General features: G+C 38.1%; 1 protein-coding gene across 1 annotated transcript in view; it reads left to right on the top strand.

Annotated features, from left to right (window-relative positions):
* The window catches only part of LOC134660520 (uncharacterized), a 347,206-nt gene that overhangs the window by 52,193 nt on the left and 276,014 nt on the right, over positions 1-18,999 (top strand). The window lies entirely within an intron of this gene.

Here is an 18,999-nt window from a genome sequence, read left to right as displayed (position 1 = left end):
TCCGTCCGTCCGTCTGTCACCAGGCTGTATCTCACGAACCGTGATAGCTAGACAGTTGAAATTTTCACAGATGATGTATTTCTGTTGCCGCTATAATAAACAACAAATACTAAAAACAGAATAAAATAAAGATTTAAGTGGGGCTCCCATACAACAAACGTGATTTTTGACCGAAGTTAAGCAACGTCGGGCGGGGTCAGTACTTGGATGGGTGACCGTTTTTTTGCTTGTTTTTGCTCTATTTTTTGTTGATGGTGCGGAACCTTCCGTGCGCGAGTTCGACTCGCACTTGGCCGGTTTTTTCTTCTTAATAAAATATAAAATTAAATGCAGTAACTAAACAGTGAATGGTAACTTGATACTTAAAAAGTATTTACAAGTAGGTATTAACAAAGGCTTGTCAGAACAAAGACTTTGTTGTGTATGACAACAAAGTTCGCAAAAGGTCGAGTGTTTATTTCTTTGTATAATAAACAAATATAGTAATTCTAGTTTAAATGTAAAGCTTTATTTATTTAGAAGTACCAACTCGTAATGTTGTCAGAGATTTAAACAAGGTAGCTAATTTTATTACCATTTCAACTGAAATATTTAACTTTTCATAATAGGTAAATGTAAAAAATAATTATTTATACGGCAACAGAATAAATAATAGTACTAGGTACAGAAGATTCACTCTCTAACAACGCGTCTATTACGACAGATATGACCGCTAGGTGGCGCAAGCGCGAGCAGGCGTCCGTTCCGTAGCGCGCGGCAACTACCTACTATAGCTAGGCACCAAAATTGGTGTTGGCCGCATGTAGGGAACCCTTCGTGATGCGCGAGTCCGACTCGCACTGGGTCGGTTTTTTGAAACGCTTACATACCAGGGTTTCATTTCAAGCTATAAAAGTCATTTCACACCTAATTATAATATGTTTAAAGCAAAATTAGCACGTAAATCAAACATCATCAAAGAATTACGCCCTTTTATAACAAAATGTATCCCGAGCCCATTCGTTATTCGGCTCTTTATATCTGTCTACGGGAGTGTTCATTAAAATATTACTCTGTTCTGAAATATGTGGAGTCGCTAAAGCTTTTCAACTTTAATATGACGAAAATAGACGACTGCTCCCAAACAACCTAGCGGGGTCCATGTATGTACTGACTATAGCTAAATGAACATCCTGTAAACACCATGGTTGCAAGAAAATAAATGAAATGAAGACCGCCTTTCCATACAAACATAGTCCCCATTTTCCTCTCTAGATATTAACATTACTGTAAATATTTCGACACTATTTGATGTACCTTTATCAACACAGCTATGAAATGAGGACTAGGTTTGTTTTGTATGGCGAAGCGGAGTCATTTTTAACTAATACCTCTCCGAGAAATAAGTCAAGCTTAAATATGACTCCATTCTAAAATATGTAAAATCGCTGGTGATGGATGTATCATGCAAAAAGGAGTCATCGAATGATTCATGTAACATAATGAAGCATAATGACTTTCAGTTTTTAAATTGCTCTAATTAAAGAATACCTTCTTTGAATGATATTGAGAACATAATTATGTAGGTACATATTCGTAGTTTCTTAGAAAATATTGAACAATAAATGCCGCAAAGATTTGCTCTACAAGGCTAACAAGTCATTATGGTAGTTATTTACGAAATAAACGTGGGCAATTTGATGTTATATGAGACACTTACAATTAAATACAATAGAAATCCTCTTTATTGCACAACTTCAATAATACATTTACAGAGAGACACACATAATATATGAATACAGATGAAGAAAAGTCAAAAAATTTCATATCATATTCTTATTAAGTAGGTATGTCGAAACATATAAGAATTAAACCCCAAATCAAATTACATACTGCTGATATACGTGTGAATTGCATTTTTTTATAATATCACAAATTAAAGTTTATTTGTGCCCGCATAACGTTTACTTACTCAAAAAAAAAAACTAAATAAAATATTTTTTATCAAATAGCTACTCCACACATCCCTGTTCTATCTCAACACATGGTTAGCACGTGTATACCAGACACGATCGTAGAAAGGATATCAATGAAATATTAATAGCATACAAATATATGAATCACGTTCCATCCTGATTAATTTTAGGGTTAAAAAGGTGGGGGGTTAGCATGTGTTCCGTGATTTTGATTTATTTCCTCCGAGTTCAGTTTTTAGGGTTCCGTAAAATGTAACCCATATAGTTTCGCTATGCAACAATGCATGTCTGTCTGTCCGTTCCGTTCGTATGTCACGACCATTTTTCTCAGAAACCATACAGTATTAATTTGAAATTTGGAATGTAATTTGTAATTATAAGGATCATGACGGATTTTTAAGTCATTTTTTGCGTGATTTTCGAGAAAGATTTTTCCGACGCCCGAAGCGTCCGTCATGTCATTTTCTATGACGGCTGATCGGTGATCACGTGGTGCTTTCCATAGAAAACGAAGCGCCGGAAGCTCCGCCTGGGCCCGGCCCGGTCTAGCGCGAGTTATTCTCTATACAGCACAACGGAGGTTTGATCCCCCGATATTTGTCCAGCACACCGCAAAGGTTAATATAACTTCCTACTTTAACTTAATCGGTGTTTTTTAAGTACAATTTAATAAAATAAACAACCAAATGCATCGATAACCTACACGCAAGCCGTGTACTTTAATGGATTTCCAATTGATAAACGTTATCAGTAAGAATTTCCTTTCACTTAGCGACTCTTAATCTTTTGGACTGATAAGACATTGATTTAGAACTTTTACCGGTTTACAGATAACTGGTTAAAATGTCAGGTTAGTTGGTAAAAGTTTGGTTTAAGCACAGAATAAATAATAGTACTAAGTACAGAAGACTCACTCTCTAACAAAACGCGTCTGTTACGATCAGCACAGATATGGCCGCTAGGTGGCGACAGCGCCACGCGCGGCTTATGGCTTTCCCTAAAATTAGGGCCTAACGGATGTACTTTTAGCTACCTGTAGCAAAGCGACGAAATCGCGGAGTGAGACACGCCTGGTTTAAGTAAGTTTTAATTTATAAGTACCTAATGACCTTCAATTCAAACCTTCGATATGTAGACTATAGTGTATAGGTATTGGAACTACTGGAACAACGGCCAATACATTATCAATACACCTTATAAAAGTGCCCCGCCGCGTCTGTCTGTTTGCGTGTATGTATGTTCGCGATAAACTCGAAAACTACTGAACGGATTTTCATGCGGTTTTCATCTATCAATTATAAACCACCTAAATATAGGTATATAATTAGTTAAGGATTTGCGTAACCCGCGCGAAGCCGGGCGGTTATTAGCTGGTAATATACCTATAGGTACCTACGTTCGAAAGAATGTTTAATATTTTCCATACTTACCCCCCTTCAGATTCAAAAGAAGTATTGATGAATGTAATGTTGTTTACCTGAAAAAAACAACAACATTTCAATAAGATATTGTTAATGTTAATATTTTATACATCTTTTAGAGCGTTTTGAACTTTGTCACAGAATAAGTAATAAGACAAATTAGCCCCGGCTTGCCTATGGCACAGGGCGGACACGCCATACATCAAAAATGATTTGCGTTTATATGTGTGCGCGGCACGTCTGTACACGCGTCATTGTGTATCTGACGGAATTCTGGCATACTCTCAGTAGAGCGACTTACGCACACATTCATGTCGCGGCCTGTCGCGGGCGAGGTAATCCGAATCGGGGCGGGGCGGTGCGTGTCCGTTCTGTATGATAATACTATTACTCATTCTGTGCCTATGGATATGTTTGACGCGCCGCCACTGAGGGGCTACCGCGAACCACGTACGACGTGTTGCATATTTGTCGCACTTGTAATTTCGTACGTAGGTGTGACAGGAAGGCAACACGTCGAACGTGGTTCACGGTAGGCCTTCTGGAATCTATTTCAGTTTATAATTTAAAAGTAATATGGTTTGTAGGGCTAAGATGGCCGGCTCTTTATCATTTGTCACCATGGCTGTCACGTTCTAACAAATATGTAAGTGCGAAAGTGACGCATGGCATGACTGGTGATAAAAATGCGACCATGATAGCTGGTCTGATTATTGATCCATTAACTTTTTCCACAATTATTGAAAAAAGTATTAAAATTCGCATAAATTAATTTCTATTCCTTTGATGACTGCAAATAAAGACATAAAAGAAATACTCGAGTATCAAATTAAATCGAAGCTCGCGTTACCGTAAAATGGGGTGAGTAGGTGCAAAACTGACATTTAAACCTCGATAACATTTTATATTTACATATGCAAACTGAATGGTGTATATAATAAGTGTTCCGGACGTTTGTATTTTAGTTTTTATTTTATTTTGGGTAGTTCCATTTCATAACTTTGACGATAAACAGGAAAACCCAACTCACCCCGTAGTCCCTCGTATTTGGGGTGAGTTGGGTTTTCATACAAAGGTGATTTTGGAAGATTGTTGGATCGATTTTTTTTATTATGAGTATTACTATAGCTCCATTTTAATTTGGAATACATTATTTTTGTAGCAGTAGCCTTAAAATCCCATCTCACCCCCCTTTCATCCCTTCTCTCCCCATTCATAACCCAACTCTCACCGCGACACCTACTCACCCCATTTTACGGTACATATCGTTGTTGTTTATTAAAATGTGAGTTGAGATCTTTACGATTTGTACTTTTAAGAAGCGATTGTTGGGTGGATTCACTTTTTTTTTTTTTTTTTTTTTTTTTTTTTTTTTTTTTTTTCATTTATTTTTCAAAGGTACATATACATAATAATTTTTATAGTTCCTCGCCAAACTGCTTAACATGCAGTTTGTTGGCGAGACAGCGCTCATTTTTACAGTTTTATGCACCTACTTTTTAGTTGCTATCAACATGCTATGCTTATTGCTTACCCTAAAATTAACATTAAAGTTATTCTCAGAAAATAGATACACTTTCCTTTTACAAAACATAATTTTACAAAAAGATATAGGTACTGTGTGCAAAAACAACAAATCTGATATTAATAACAATAATAGGTTAGGTTTTTTATAATGTGTTTATATGTATTTTTTTATATTTTACTTTTATACTCATATTATATATATAAAAACCCTAACTTAAGACACAAAATAAAAAGAAAGCATAATACACAGTGACTGAAGTCAAGGTAACTTATGTAAAAGCGTTTTTTTTAATTTATTCTTTGCTTCCATTAAGCTATATTTCTTATCCTCTCTTAACCATTCTATTTCATTGTATATTTTTGGGACCAAAAATTTATCTGTTCTTCTACCATAATAGTTTTTGACAAAATATTGTACATATTTCCTTGTTCTAATATTCTTAGTTCATGTTATAAAGGCGAAAACACACTTATCCCACGTACGCAACGTATGCGATGCATTATGACATCTGAACCCTGAAATTTGTATGCTTAAAAACATACTTGTCATACGCAACGCAACGCATGACAAGTATGGTTCTAAGCATACAACTTTCAGGGTTCAGATTGTCATGATGCATTGCATACGTTGCGTACGTGGGATAAGTGTGTTTTTGCCTTTATTCTGCCCTGTTTTCCAAGAGACATTAGTTTTGAAAAATGTTGTACATTGTACACCTATCAAATCATGCTTCGTAAATGGCTAGTGGACGGAATAGTCCCTATGACGGAATTATCCACATTGACCTACCATAAAATAAGTTTAAGAGTTGTCCAGGGGAACGTAACCATGGCAACGAGAACTGATAGTCCGAAGAAGAGGAAAAAATTATAGTTCGGTAATATCGGTTTTTTTACCATTTTTAGGGTTCGGTACCAAAAAGATACCTACAAACCCTTAAGGGTGCGACTTTGCCCGTCCGTCTGTCTGTCACATCGCTAAATATCTCTAGAAAAAGGCAGATTTTTACAAAGATACAAAACAGAGGTTTGAAAGAGGTTGCTAAGTTTTATGAAAATAACCTTCACATTATTAAATTGTACAACGGGACTTAATCGCGTATCTAAGTTTTAAGATTTACCTCCGACGTTTCGAGGACGGCGTTGTCCCCGTGGCCTCGGAGAAGATCAGTGTAAAATAACCTTCGTTTAGGTTTTAAGGGCACATTGCATTAGCTGGCATATTCTACGTAGTAGTAAAAATGTTTTACCCATTCCTATTTCTTACTCGATTTTACTGGATTTCCTGAAACTCTTGATCTCATAGAAAGACTATAATAGAAAATGATACCACTTTATTTTGTCATCGACCATAATATAAACTGTGAGAAAACCATTCTTATTTAGATTTCTGACATCAGTTTCAAGAATAGGAGTGAATCATTTTGTTCGTCGACTTCTTAACACAGTCATTACTATTATGCTTTTTCAACACATTTTTGTCGTAAGTAAATATGACCTTTTGAACGTCACGCCTGTCATGCGCGGAATTGAACCTTGTCGGAATGCACGAAGGTTGATATTGGGTTGTAGCCGCGCCGTCAGTTGACGTCTGGCGGTCAAAGGGTTAAACATTGTTGCCTTAGTTGCCTATTACAATATTGTAAAGGCTTTTTTGTTTATGGACTGGGTTGTTACGTAAACATTCTTTGAGTTATTGTTTACGAAGTAAAACTCAATAGGTTTAGTGAACTTTTGTGACGTTCAAAAATATAATGACTTGTTCATTTTGTGTACGTTATTTTGAAGGATTGTTTTTAATGGCTCCTCTACACGATGGGCCAACGCCGGCCACTTCAAGGGACGCAGCCATGCGGTAGAATGAGATAGCAATATCACTTGCTCCCTCTAACGCATAAATGCGTCCATTGGAGTGGCCGGCGCTGGCCCATCGTACAGAGGAGCAATAATAGTGCAAGATTTGCGTGATCTTATGTTTCTTATAGACACTGACTCTGATATGATATTATCTATCGACGTTTTAAGAGTACATTGCGTAATCGTACAGTTTTATTGCATTCAAGCTTCTATGTACTGTACAATTCAACATTTGCTGGATGAGATTGTCATTTTTAGGGTTCCGCACCCAAAGGGTAAAAAACGGGACCCTATCACTAAGACTTCGCTGTCCGTCCGTCCGTCCGTCCGTCTGTCACCAGGCTGTATCTCACGAACCGTGATAGCTAGACAGTTGAAACTTTTGCCGCTATAACAAGAAATACTAAAAACAGAATAAAATTAAGATTTAAGTGGGGCTCCCATACAACAAACGTGATTTTTGACCGAAGTTAAGCAACGTCGGGCGGGGTCAGTAGTTGGATAGGTGACCGTTTTTTTGCTTGTTTTGCTCTATTTTTTGTTGATGGTGCGGAACCCTCCGTGCGCGAGTCCGACTCGCACTTGGCCGGTTTTTTGTAAAACACAGATCAGGGGACGTGAAAAGGTAGAGAACCTAACTTTTCACCCGAGGTCGGTTAAACAACGGGCTGTGGGCGGGGCGCTGATCTAGTGCAGTTTTTGTCCTTAGGAAGCCGCGGGCCGATATTTCAAGAGGGGGCGGAGACGGCAAATTACACAGATTTTTACAGTAAGAGGGTTATAATTTCGTGCTAAGATCGTCCGTACATCCTTATTTGATAGATGAGCTCAAAATAAAGTAAAATTGTCCTTATCAAGTACCTTGAATAGTAAGTTAATAGTAATTTTTTTTTGTGATTTTTCGTTTGAATTATAAACTTCAAGTTTTATAACTGTGGATACATTTAATTGGCTGTTTGATAGCATTTTTGGTTTATTTTCTGGGAAACACCATAAAAACCTACTGTCACTTCTACAAAATTAGTGCCCTGAAAAATTTATCGTTCATAACTATAAAGTTAAGAACTGTATACCAGTTTCTGTACAGTTGCCATAAGATATATCGGAGCGGCCGAGGTGCTCAAAAATTAGAGAACACGCACTTTAACGCGTTGACAATAGAGGTGTGTTCAGATCACAGACCAACCCCTATAGACAGAGCTTATAGGGCGACTCGCGGTCAGCAGCCGTATGGTGCATAGGTCAAATATAATATCGCACGCGCGCCGCTCCGATCAGTAGCGACCAAGCTTACGACCTGTTAGCAGTGTGCACGTGTCTAAGAAAATAAATTGTAAAATATTGAATTCTTGAGGAAATCATGGGATATTGCAGCGTAATATGGTGTGGTAAGTCATCCTAGACTTCTACCTACAAAACAGATGGAATTACCTTCGACGGGAAAGTCAAATTCATTATTTCGTTGAAAATTGTTTCTTGTCCGCGGGGTTCATTTTATACTGGTCAGTAAGCTCAGGGCGAAGTATGTCCATCCCTTTTCGTTAACTTGAAAATGCAATGTGCACATAACGATTAGGGATGCGACGATGATGGTTTCGTCAGTTGAGCGGACTTCGTGCCATCGTTCGTACCGTATTGTACCATTTTAAGAAATATAAAATAAAACTGTGATTATCTTTTACTCTTAATTGAATATAATAATGTAATTAATCTGTAGTTTTATTATAATGGTAGTTTATCTTATTAAGTAGGTATACGTATTTTCGTTTTTTGCTAGTAGTATAATCATTATAGAGTTCTAGTATTAAAGTACGAAATGGGTGATTTTTTTTATAATTGCGTAGGTGCGCAGTTAGGTCTCATGTCACCAGATAGGCCTCATGATGAACTTCGAAGAAGTGCGACGGAACTCGGTGTTGGTTTGTGATAGGCATATGTTGTGTGGGTTTTTTAGAATCCTCTAGGAGAGAAGTTAGGTCTCATGTCACGAGATGGCCCTGATGATGAACTTCAAAGAAGTGCGAGGGAACTCGGTGTTGGTTTGTGATAGGCATATGTTGTGTGGGTTTTTTGGAATCCTCTAGGAGAGAAGTTCTCAGGTCACGAGATGGACCCGATGATGAACTTCAAAGAAGTGTGAGGGAACTCGGTGTTGGTTTGTGAAGTCCCGAGAATTGGCGTAGGCTCTAGTTTTTACGAAAGCTTCTGCTATGTGACCTTCCAACCCAGAGGGTAAACTTTATTGGGATTAGTCTGGTTTCCTCACGATGTTTTCCTTTACCGAAAAGCGACTAGTAAATATCTAATGATATTTCGTACATAAGTTCCGAAAAACTCATTGGTACGAGCCAGGTTTCGAACCCGCGACACTACTCAGAATAACAAACCATTTCCATTTTTACTGAGAAAAAAACAATGTACCTACCTAATTTTTTGGCCCATTTCATTATGTTTTTAATAGACCGTAAAATAATGACCGTAACTTAACGGAAAGAAAAGTATTAGGATCGAAAGAGATCGCGATTTTAAGTGGAAATAATATAAAATTCTAAAATTTAAAATGCAAGATGCGGGAACAACTTTAAATATAAATGCCATAATATCTTAAGTAAAATGTTTAGGTGTACCTATATTTTTACATTGCTAAAATATTATAAGTCAATAATATTCTTAGATAAGTTTACTGTAAGTACCTAAATTAAATTGATAATAATTTTACCACAATAAATTACTGTACCACTGTACCACTGCCCGTAATGAACGTGTCCCATCCCTACGCTGGCGCGTGACATCGCGCCATATTTGAAACGACCAATCGCAACGCCGTGAGTACCCCTCCCGCACCTCACAGTTTGGTGAGTTGCGTCGCGAACAAAATGACCAATATTAGGTTTCTATAGGCGGTTTTCTGTGGTTCAGATATTTGTGAGCGCCTCCGATATAACTCCGATATATAAGGGTTGCCAGATCGAAAGGCGTTATTATCGGAAAAAAAAATCGGGATTTTGGGACTTAGGCCGGAAAAAAAAAACATTCAAATGAAAGTAATTGTATTAAAAACAACGATATTTTACATTATTGGCACTACGTCAGCTGCTCTGTCCATTACGGCTCGACGCGGGTCGCTCGCTCGCTCGACGACAGTTAGGAACTTGAAATTATTGTTTTATAACGTGAAGCTGTTTTTCGGGACAATTTTCACTTTGTCGGGAATCGGGAACACATGTTTAAAATCGGGAGAATCCCGCTAAATCCCGACTATCTGGCAACTCTAGATATAACTGATGGCGACTGTACAATAATAACTTCTAAAGTAGATTTACCTACTGCCAACCCTCTGTACACTGCGCTGGCTCTATCTTTATCAGCGACCGCCTGTAATTTAGTTGTTTGAGAAAAATTGAGAATTCACCACAACCCCAACATTCGTTTACACTATCTGTCGTGTGGTATCTATGGATATACTATCTGCCAGATAGGTGGCTTAGGACTGGATAAATCAGTAAATATATGGATTTCTAACGTTTTAGATCAGGTATACTCGATACGTGAGCAGGATAGTTGCAAAACGCTTTTTTTGTCGAAATAATGGTATTTCCTGCCTCGCGTTTAAAACGGCCTCGACTTCGGCCTCTGCCTCGAATTCACCACAACCCCAACATTCGTTTACACTATCTGTCGTGGTATCTATTAGTCTATCTAGATATGTGGCTTAGGACTGGATAAATCAGTAAATATATGGATTACTAACGTTTTGGATACTAGATACCTACGTAAGTAGGATAGTTGTAAAACGCTATTAATTACAGAGGTTTGTCGAAAAAAAGGGATTGCTTCCCTTGCCTTTTAAACGATCTCGTCTACAGTACAGTACAGTATTTAAATAACACTCTATAAAGAATTAATCACGGCTCCAACATTCCTAAAGACAATAATGTATTCAAAACTTCAAGGCACCTTTGATTTTTAGATTTTTTGTAATCGTATCTGACATCCGAAATTGGATCGGACTATCGGACATTGTGAAAACGTTCTTATGCGCTATCTATCGTGCGTTATCTCCCTGATAACTTACTATAATGTGGGTAGTGCATTATGTGGGATTTAGATTGTAAAAAAATATACAATATTCCGTAAGTTTTATCCAAGTTTTATATGGTGGAACCGTGGAAATATTCGCTGAATTGGGCACGGTCTTGGTAGCTCAGATGGCAGAGCACTGTACTAGTGATCCAGTTGTCGTGGGTTCAAGTCCCACCCAAGACAGTGAATTTTTCCACTTTTAATTTATTTTCGAAGCTTAATAGCATCGTTCGCAGACGTTTCTGCTTAATACAAAATTAATTTAGTTTTATCCAAGTATACATGAATATATTATTTAGCATCCTCCGTGGTTTACAGATTTCAGAAATATGTATAACCCCATACGCTATCTATCGTGCGGTATCTGCCAGATAACTTACTGTAATGTGGGTAGAGCATTACGTGGGATTTAGATAGTGGAGAATTATATGGTGTGATAGTCGAAGAAAAATTGGGATATGAATGTAAAATATTTGCTGGAATTATACATATAGTGCCACTTGCACCATCCCACTAACCCGGGGTTAACCGGTTAAACCGTTAACCCAGTGTCAAATTGTACTGGTAACCATGATAACTCCAGGTTTAACCGGTTAACCCCGGGTTAGTGGGATGGTGCAAGTGGCGCTTAGTTATCAAGTTTTATTTAGGTATGCATGGGTCAAATACATTTTAGAAAAATGTCACTTCTGTGAACAATACAATATAAGTTAACGAGTCTGGTACAGTCGGCCAAAAATGTGGTCTAACCACCCTACGGTTGAGGTTACTTTGGTCATGAGACAACAAGGTCGATTTACTTTAAACTCCGTTAGAAAAGTCAACCTTAGCGATCGTTAGATCTCGCAGAAACTTTTGTCAAAACTGGTAGACCACTTTCTTGGCCCACTGTACATAAGTATATATTTCAGTTTTTTTTTTATTTGAGTCTCGACTCTAAAGTAACTACTGAATATTTACTTTGTCATATATTTATTTTGTAAATATGTCAATGGGGAGCCATCCCCATCCACATTATCAGGTTCGATTCCCGACGGAGCAATGAGGAGACGGCGTCGCAAATTAATTACTAATTAACACGCGTTTGTATAATTTGAGTGTTTTCCGTTAAAAGAAACGTTCTTACTAGTTTATTTTACGCTGTATGTTACAGACTACAGTCGCCATCAGATATATCGGAGCGGCCAAGGTGCTCACAAGTATCTGAACACGCCTCTATTGTCAGGGCGTTAGAGTGCGCGTTCAGATATAGTGGACACCTTGGCCGCTCCGATATATCTGATGGCGATGGCGACTGTACGCAACCCTTAGTGCGCGAGTCCGACTCGCACTTAGCCTGTTTTTAAACTCTAGTTTGATTTCTATAGTTATTCTAGTTGGGACAAAAACAGCAAGGAATCGTCACTTAATTCAATAACGGTGGTCCGTAATGAATAGCCACGTTACGACTGTTAACCGAGGCTGGCCAAACACTCACTAATGAAACTTGAGATTAGGCGGGCGACACAACGGCGACTAGGGCGATGCGAATAAAGCGTCGCACAGACGTAAGTTGTTTTTAATTTTTAACAAGCAGAAACGTCTGCGAACGATGCTATTGAGCCTCGAATACATTTAAAAGTGGAAAAATTACCGTCTTGGGTGAGAAAAACTAAAAACAACTTGCGTAGTCTGTGCGATTTGCTTTATTCGCATCCTTAGGGTAACATTCCATTTCTGACCGCAGCTGCACTACTGGTACTGAACGTGTCGCTGTTACTGTCAATTTCCATAGTAAAATGAACAGTAGTGCAGCTGCGGTTGGAAATGGACTGTCACCTTTACACAATCAATGTAATGAATGTGCAGGGGCAATTTAGACTGCGGGAAATTTCAACTACTTAATCGAAATATATTCCAAGTTTTACATTATTAACTAGAGTGCCATATACTCGTATGTATGTTAAACATCTTTTTCCCTGCACCTTATCTTTGAAATACGAAAGTAGTCTAAAACAATAAGGAATCTTTAAATAATGATGGTCCGTAATAAATAGCGACGACTGTTAACCGACGCTGACCAAACACTAACTAATGAAACGGGGGCCCTTTAATGATCAGATGTGAGAGATTAGGCGGGCGACACAAGGGCGTTTTTCATGAGGGATGCGATGCGATTGAAAAACGCAAGTCGCAAAAATGCAAGTTTCCTGTTTCGAATTCAAAGGAGATTCACATTATTCTCATTTCGACGGGATATCTATTTTTATGTACGTTACGTTCAATTAATCAAAGACGGCTGGATCGATTTAGAACGTTGGTTTTTGTGTCATATTTTGCATGGACATAATTAGACCGTTAGTTACCGGAGCCTAAAACCAGAGATATATGTACTGGGGACAAATATCCCGCGTGTCAGCGACATGCCAGGGCCCAGGCGAAATATTACGAGCACGCGAAATTTTCACGGCAACGTCATCGACTTTCGATTTTTCAGCTCGAAGTTTTTTAGGACATACGGTAAAATTGTACAGAATAAAAAAGCACTGGTGGCCTAGCGGTAAGAGCGTGCGACTTTCAATCCGGAGGTCGCGGGTTCAAACCCCGGTTCGTACCAATGAGTTTTTCGGAAGTCGGAACTTATGTACGAAATATCATTTGATACTTACCAGTCGCTTTTCGGTGAAGGAAAACATCGTGAGGAGACCGGACTAATCTCAATAAGGCCTAGTTTACCCTCTTGGAAGGTCAGATGGCAGTCGCTTTCGTAAAAACTAGTGCCTACGACAATTCCTGGGATTAGTTGCCAAGAGGACCCCAGGTTCCCATGAACCGTGGCCAAAATGCCGGGACAACGCGAGGAAGAAGAGGTAAAATTGTACAGAATAGGGAACTCTATATAATTATATATCAACCAAATTTATATAGAAATCCGACGAAAATAACATCGTCAATCAAATAAAACACCTCTGGAGTTGCAGGCTACGGTGACTGCTTACCATCAGGCGGGTCGTATGCTTGTTTGCCACCGATGTGGTATAAAAAAAAATCGGCCCAAATGTTCGCGTGTCGCCTTCCTAACGGCACCCCTGTAAGTGATGGCCTCAGGGATTGGATTTAGTGGATTTATGTGCGTGAGATTGAGACGGTGCACTGTAATTACTTCGCTATGTGTGTTGAAACAACAGCACCGAGTTCACAGAGAAGACAGCAGGGGTTAGACTCTTTAGATAGGGATACATGTGTCTGTACGGCTACCATCAGTTTGGCACTGGCATAAACGCCGTCGAGAACGTAATTTACTTTCTATACATCTCGCTCGTACTCGCATATTAGTGCAAACGAGATGTATAGTATGTAAATTACGTTCTCGATAGCGTAAATGTCAGTTTTGACACTGTCAGTGACTCATGGTACGGGCTCTGGCGGACAAATCTGTCTATGAAAGGCGGGAATTAGGGGGATCCCACACTAGCGTCTTTTAAGCGTCGGGGTCTAGTGTAGTCACAGAGAAGAGAGCAGGGGTTATACTCTTTAGATAGGGATACATGTGTCTGGCGGACAAATGGGGCATTATCTATGAAAAGGGACCTTATAGTCGATGGCGCTTACGCCGCACAGCGTCGCGCGGCATCGTATTTATATCCGAGCATCGTTAATAATGGCGTAACCACCATTGTCAATAAGGTCCCTTTTCATAGATAACGTCACAAATCTGTCAAATAAAGGGGGCAATTAGGGCCATCTCACACTAGCGCCTTTTTAGCGTCGGCCTCTAGTCAGCGCTAAGAAAAATGGCGTTGCCGATTAGACGGTGAAAAAGTACTTAAAGAGTCTGTTACTTTCAATGCATAGATCGTACCGACTGCGCCAATTAAGAGACCCCCGTAGTAGTCTTTTGAGCGTCGGCGTCTAGTCAGCCCTATGGGAAATGGCGGATAATGTGCGTCCGACAGCTAACGCGGGTCCGTCATGGTTAACCCACTTGCACCATGTACTAACCCGGGGTTAACCGGTTAAACCAGGAGTTAACATCAACAGTACAATTTGACACTGGGTTTAATCGGTTAACCCCGGGTAGTGGGATAGTGCAAGTGGCGCTAAGTGAATTCACCCAATTAATGAAAACAACTTCACTACATAGTATACGAAGTCGCTTCCCGCTATCTGTCTGTCCCTATGTATGCTTAGATCTTTAAAACTACGCAACGGATTTTGATGCGGTTTTTTTAATACATAGAGTGATTTAAGAGGAAGGTTTATGTATAATTTGTTAACCCGTGCGAAGCCGGAGCGGGTCGCTAGTTATATATATATATATATATGCTTAACAAGATTCCTACATGCCAAAATACAAATCTTAGCATAATCATTTCATTTCCATTAACTTTACTAAAGCTCTAGAAAGAAAATATTTCACATCAAATGTTCTTAAATTTCACGAAGAAAGTCGTAACTACTAATAATATAATTCACTTACGACGTTTTTGAAATAAGTAACTCGAAAGTACTCATTAGTAATTCTGTTTAGGAACAGTTTATTATTATAGAATCCCAGAGGTATGAAATTATACAAAATTATATGAATTATATGTTTGTTCGTCTTTGTTAAACAGACAGGCGCAATTTTACTTCGTACACTTGAGAGATATTAAAACGGGGCATTGTGGAATTTTAAATACAATATAACCAGTTTTTTTTTGCTTTTAAGTGTACTCGCTATATATTCGTGTATTCGCTTCATAAACTTGATAGCAAAATGAATTGCACCCACGGTTATTTTAAATTAACAAATTCCTTACCATTTCTTTTTTCCTTTTGAATTTTCTCATAATTTCTGTTTAAACCCACCTATAAAGTGATATTATTACCTGCATTTAGGTAAGACTTAATAAACTAGTAAGATACTACTACTATTACCACTACCTACTACTAGGTGACTCCGCCTGTGACTTTGGCTGATTAGAAGCAGTTTAAAACTTTCAACCCTATTTTCGTTCTCTTAGAGTACAATTTAAGATGTTTTTTATTAGTCTATTAGAGTGTCCCACTGCTGGGCAAAGGCCTCCCCTCTTTCGCGCCATTTAGTCCTATCAAATGCACACTCCCGCCATTCTGTACAAAATGTATCAAGGTCTTTCCGGTGGATTTTTATTTTTTTTATTTGTGTAATCAATTTTGACATTATTGGTGGTGTAATGTGTAACATAAATGTATTAGCAATATTAGCATGCATTGTACTAGTATGTTTTTATCTGCAAATAAACGATTGATTGATTGATTGATTCATATCCGTTTAGGTCTTCCTATGTCCCAAGATCCATCCTGTGGGACCCAGGTCTGTGGCTAGCTTGGTCTAGCATCCCGGGTTTAGACATTGTCTGTGTGCTTATTTGCCTCCTTAAATAAATCTTCCACTTCAAAACCGAAAGCTTATTTAAAAGCCGCTGGCATAGACAAGCATTCAATTAAGTAGATTAGAAGAACACGAGTGATTTAATTATTCATTTATGTTAATGTTTGGATTCTGAATAAAAAATCAATTATAAGCTTCCACATCTGAAGTCATTTATTCTCATTTTATTTACTTTGGGATAATATGTATCATAAGTTCACATTGTTTGTACAGACAAATTATTACTCATAATTATATGAGACTAGATCGTAGAATTTTGTGTTATATCAAATTAACGCCCCATGCCAAAAAACTAGAAATGTCTGTCACAGATCAATTAATTTTATTTATTTCAATAAAATAATATCATTTTGGTAACCACAAGATACTGGACTACATAGTAGTTATACTTAAGCAATATCGTCAAAATAATGACGTATATTAATTAACCTATGTTTTATTTTTTCCAGGTATGTACATTTTACAACATAGCGTATGACTAGGGTTGCCAACTATTTTTTGGTAGAATATAGTATTTTCCAGAATAGGGCATCAAAAATATAGTACATTTCAAAAAAATATGGTACTTTTAGATAAAATACTAAACATAAGTGTAACATACGTTTAATCGGAAATATAGTATTATAGCGTACTATATATTTTTCCAAAAGTATATAGTACAGAGAGCCAAAATATAGTACAATACTATATAATATAGTACGGTTGGCAACCCTACGTATGACGTAAGAAGAAATTGTACTATGTAAGTAAGTAAGACCACATCTATATAAATTTTATATTATAAAATTCGAAAATAAAAGCAAAATTTGTATGTATATACATATATATATATATTTATATTTCGCGGAGCTCGATAACGGCTCTAATGATTTTGATGAAATTTGCTATATGGGGGTTTTCGGGGGCGAAAAATCGATCTAGCTTGGTCTTAACTCGAGGAAAACGCGCATTTTCGAGTATTTATATGTTTCCCGAGCTTTGCTCGGTCTCACATATATTTATAATTTAAGTAAGGCATATAACTTGAAGGTTTTGTCAACTAGCACCGATACACAAATGATCTGATTCAAGTATAAGTTAGTAAGCAAGAGGCGCCTGAAAGGTAACTTCTGAAACTTGTATTGAAACTCTGTAGGGTTGTCACAATCAATGTGAAGTGTAAAAAAAAATTAAGACCGTCCTTTAAAAATAAACTAGACCGACTGAAATATCAGAGTATTTAAATATGTGTATATTGAGAAAGTTATTCTAGAAAAATACATAAAATATTGCATTATAAAAGCATACACGTCTTTAGAATACGAGTATACTGCCTAATAACCTCTTGAAACGAATACGTAATATACTAAAATCACTATATAGTATAAATCAAAGTCGCTTCCCGCTGTCTGTCTGTCCCTATGTAAGCTTAGATTTTTAAAACTACGCAACGGTATTTGATGCGTTTTTAAAATAGATAGGGTGATTCAAGAGGAAGGTTTATGTATAATTTGTTACCCGTGCGAAGCCGGGGCGGGTCGCTAGTTTATTAATATACTAAAAGTGCCTGGGCGCCATTTTGAAACAATTAGACGATGAAAAAGTACTTGGAGAGTCTGTTAGTTTCAAATGTTTCAATGCATAGATCCTACCGACCGCGCCAATTAAGAGATCCCCGCACTAGTCTTTTGAGCGTCTGCGTCTAGTCAGCGCTATGGAAAATGGCGTCGCTGCGCAGTTGCGCCAACGTTGCGTCGAGAAGCACCCATTGAGTTGACTATAAAGTGCAGGCGATAAAGTCCCCCCCCCCCCCTTTCAGTTTAAATAAGAAGTTAATGAAGTCATGGTCACACTTACGATGCACGTTTGATGCATTCAGCGGACCAACCCACTAACCCGGGGTTAACCGGTTAAAACTAACTCAGTGTCAAATTGTACTGGTAACCATGGTAACTCAAGGTTTAACCAGTTAACCCCGGGTTAGTGAATGGTGCAAGTGGCCCTAAGTCAATAATTATAAATCAAGTGGTGTTTAATTAGTCGTATACAGAGTGTTCTGTGCACGATGTTTATTCAAGCCCCTAGCAACCCTGAAACTGCTCATCTGACAGCCCTGCCAACTCCGAGCCGGTTTGATCCAGTTAAATCGTACACTAAGAGCTCGCCCGGAATTCCGTCGGCGATTTCAAGAGCAACGAAACCTGAAAAATCGAAATTCGCAAATTGCGGGCATTTTTCTCTGTCACTCTAATTACGCCTTCATTGGAGTAAAAGAGAAAGATCGCAATTTGCGAATTTCGGTTTTCGCGGTAGCCCTTCTGCTTATACTTCTCGCGTCGAATAATGGGGATATGACAGTTCATTTAATGTTTAATGTCAAAATACTCGTATATAGGTAGTAAAACACATAAAAGTTAATACATTTGGGCCTATACCCTAGTACAGCGGTTCTCAATCTTTTTTTGACGGAACCCTTTTGGAAAGCGAAATACTTGATGGAACCCTACAATACGGTGGCGGCATAATAAAATTTTTGGAGGCGACTAAAGCATAGTGTTCTAAATTCTTGCGGAACCCTAGGGTTCCGCGGAACACACTTAGAGTATGGCTGCCCTAGTAATAGGGCCACGGGGAGTTTATATCATCAAAAAACAGACTGATCAACGTGACCGTGAACGTGATTTACTATGAAACTTCACTTGAAATTCACATAAACAAGCTTAGTCTACTAAAAGGAAACTTTAGTCACCCAGCCGCGGTCCCTATAGTTTCGTTTATCTGA

This window comes from Cydia amplana, chromosome 27 (genome assembly GCF_948474715.1).
Source record: "Cydia amplana chromosome 27, ilCydAmpl1.1, whole genome shotgun sequence".
NCBI lineage: Eukaryota > Metazoa > Arthropoda > Insecta > Lepidoptera > Tortricidae > Cydia > Cydia amplana.
Note: the sequence above shows the minus strand (reverse complement) of the source record. Positions and strands in the feature narration are given on the sequence as shown.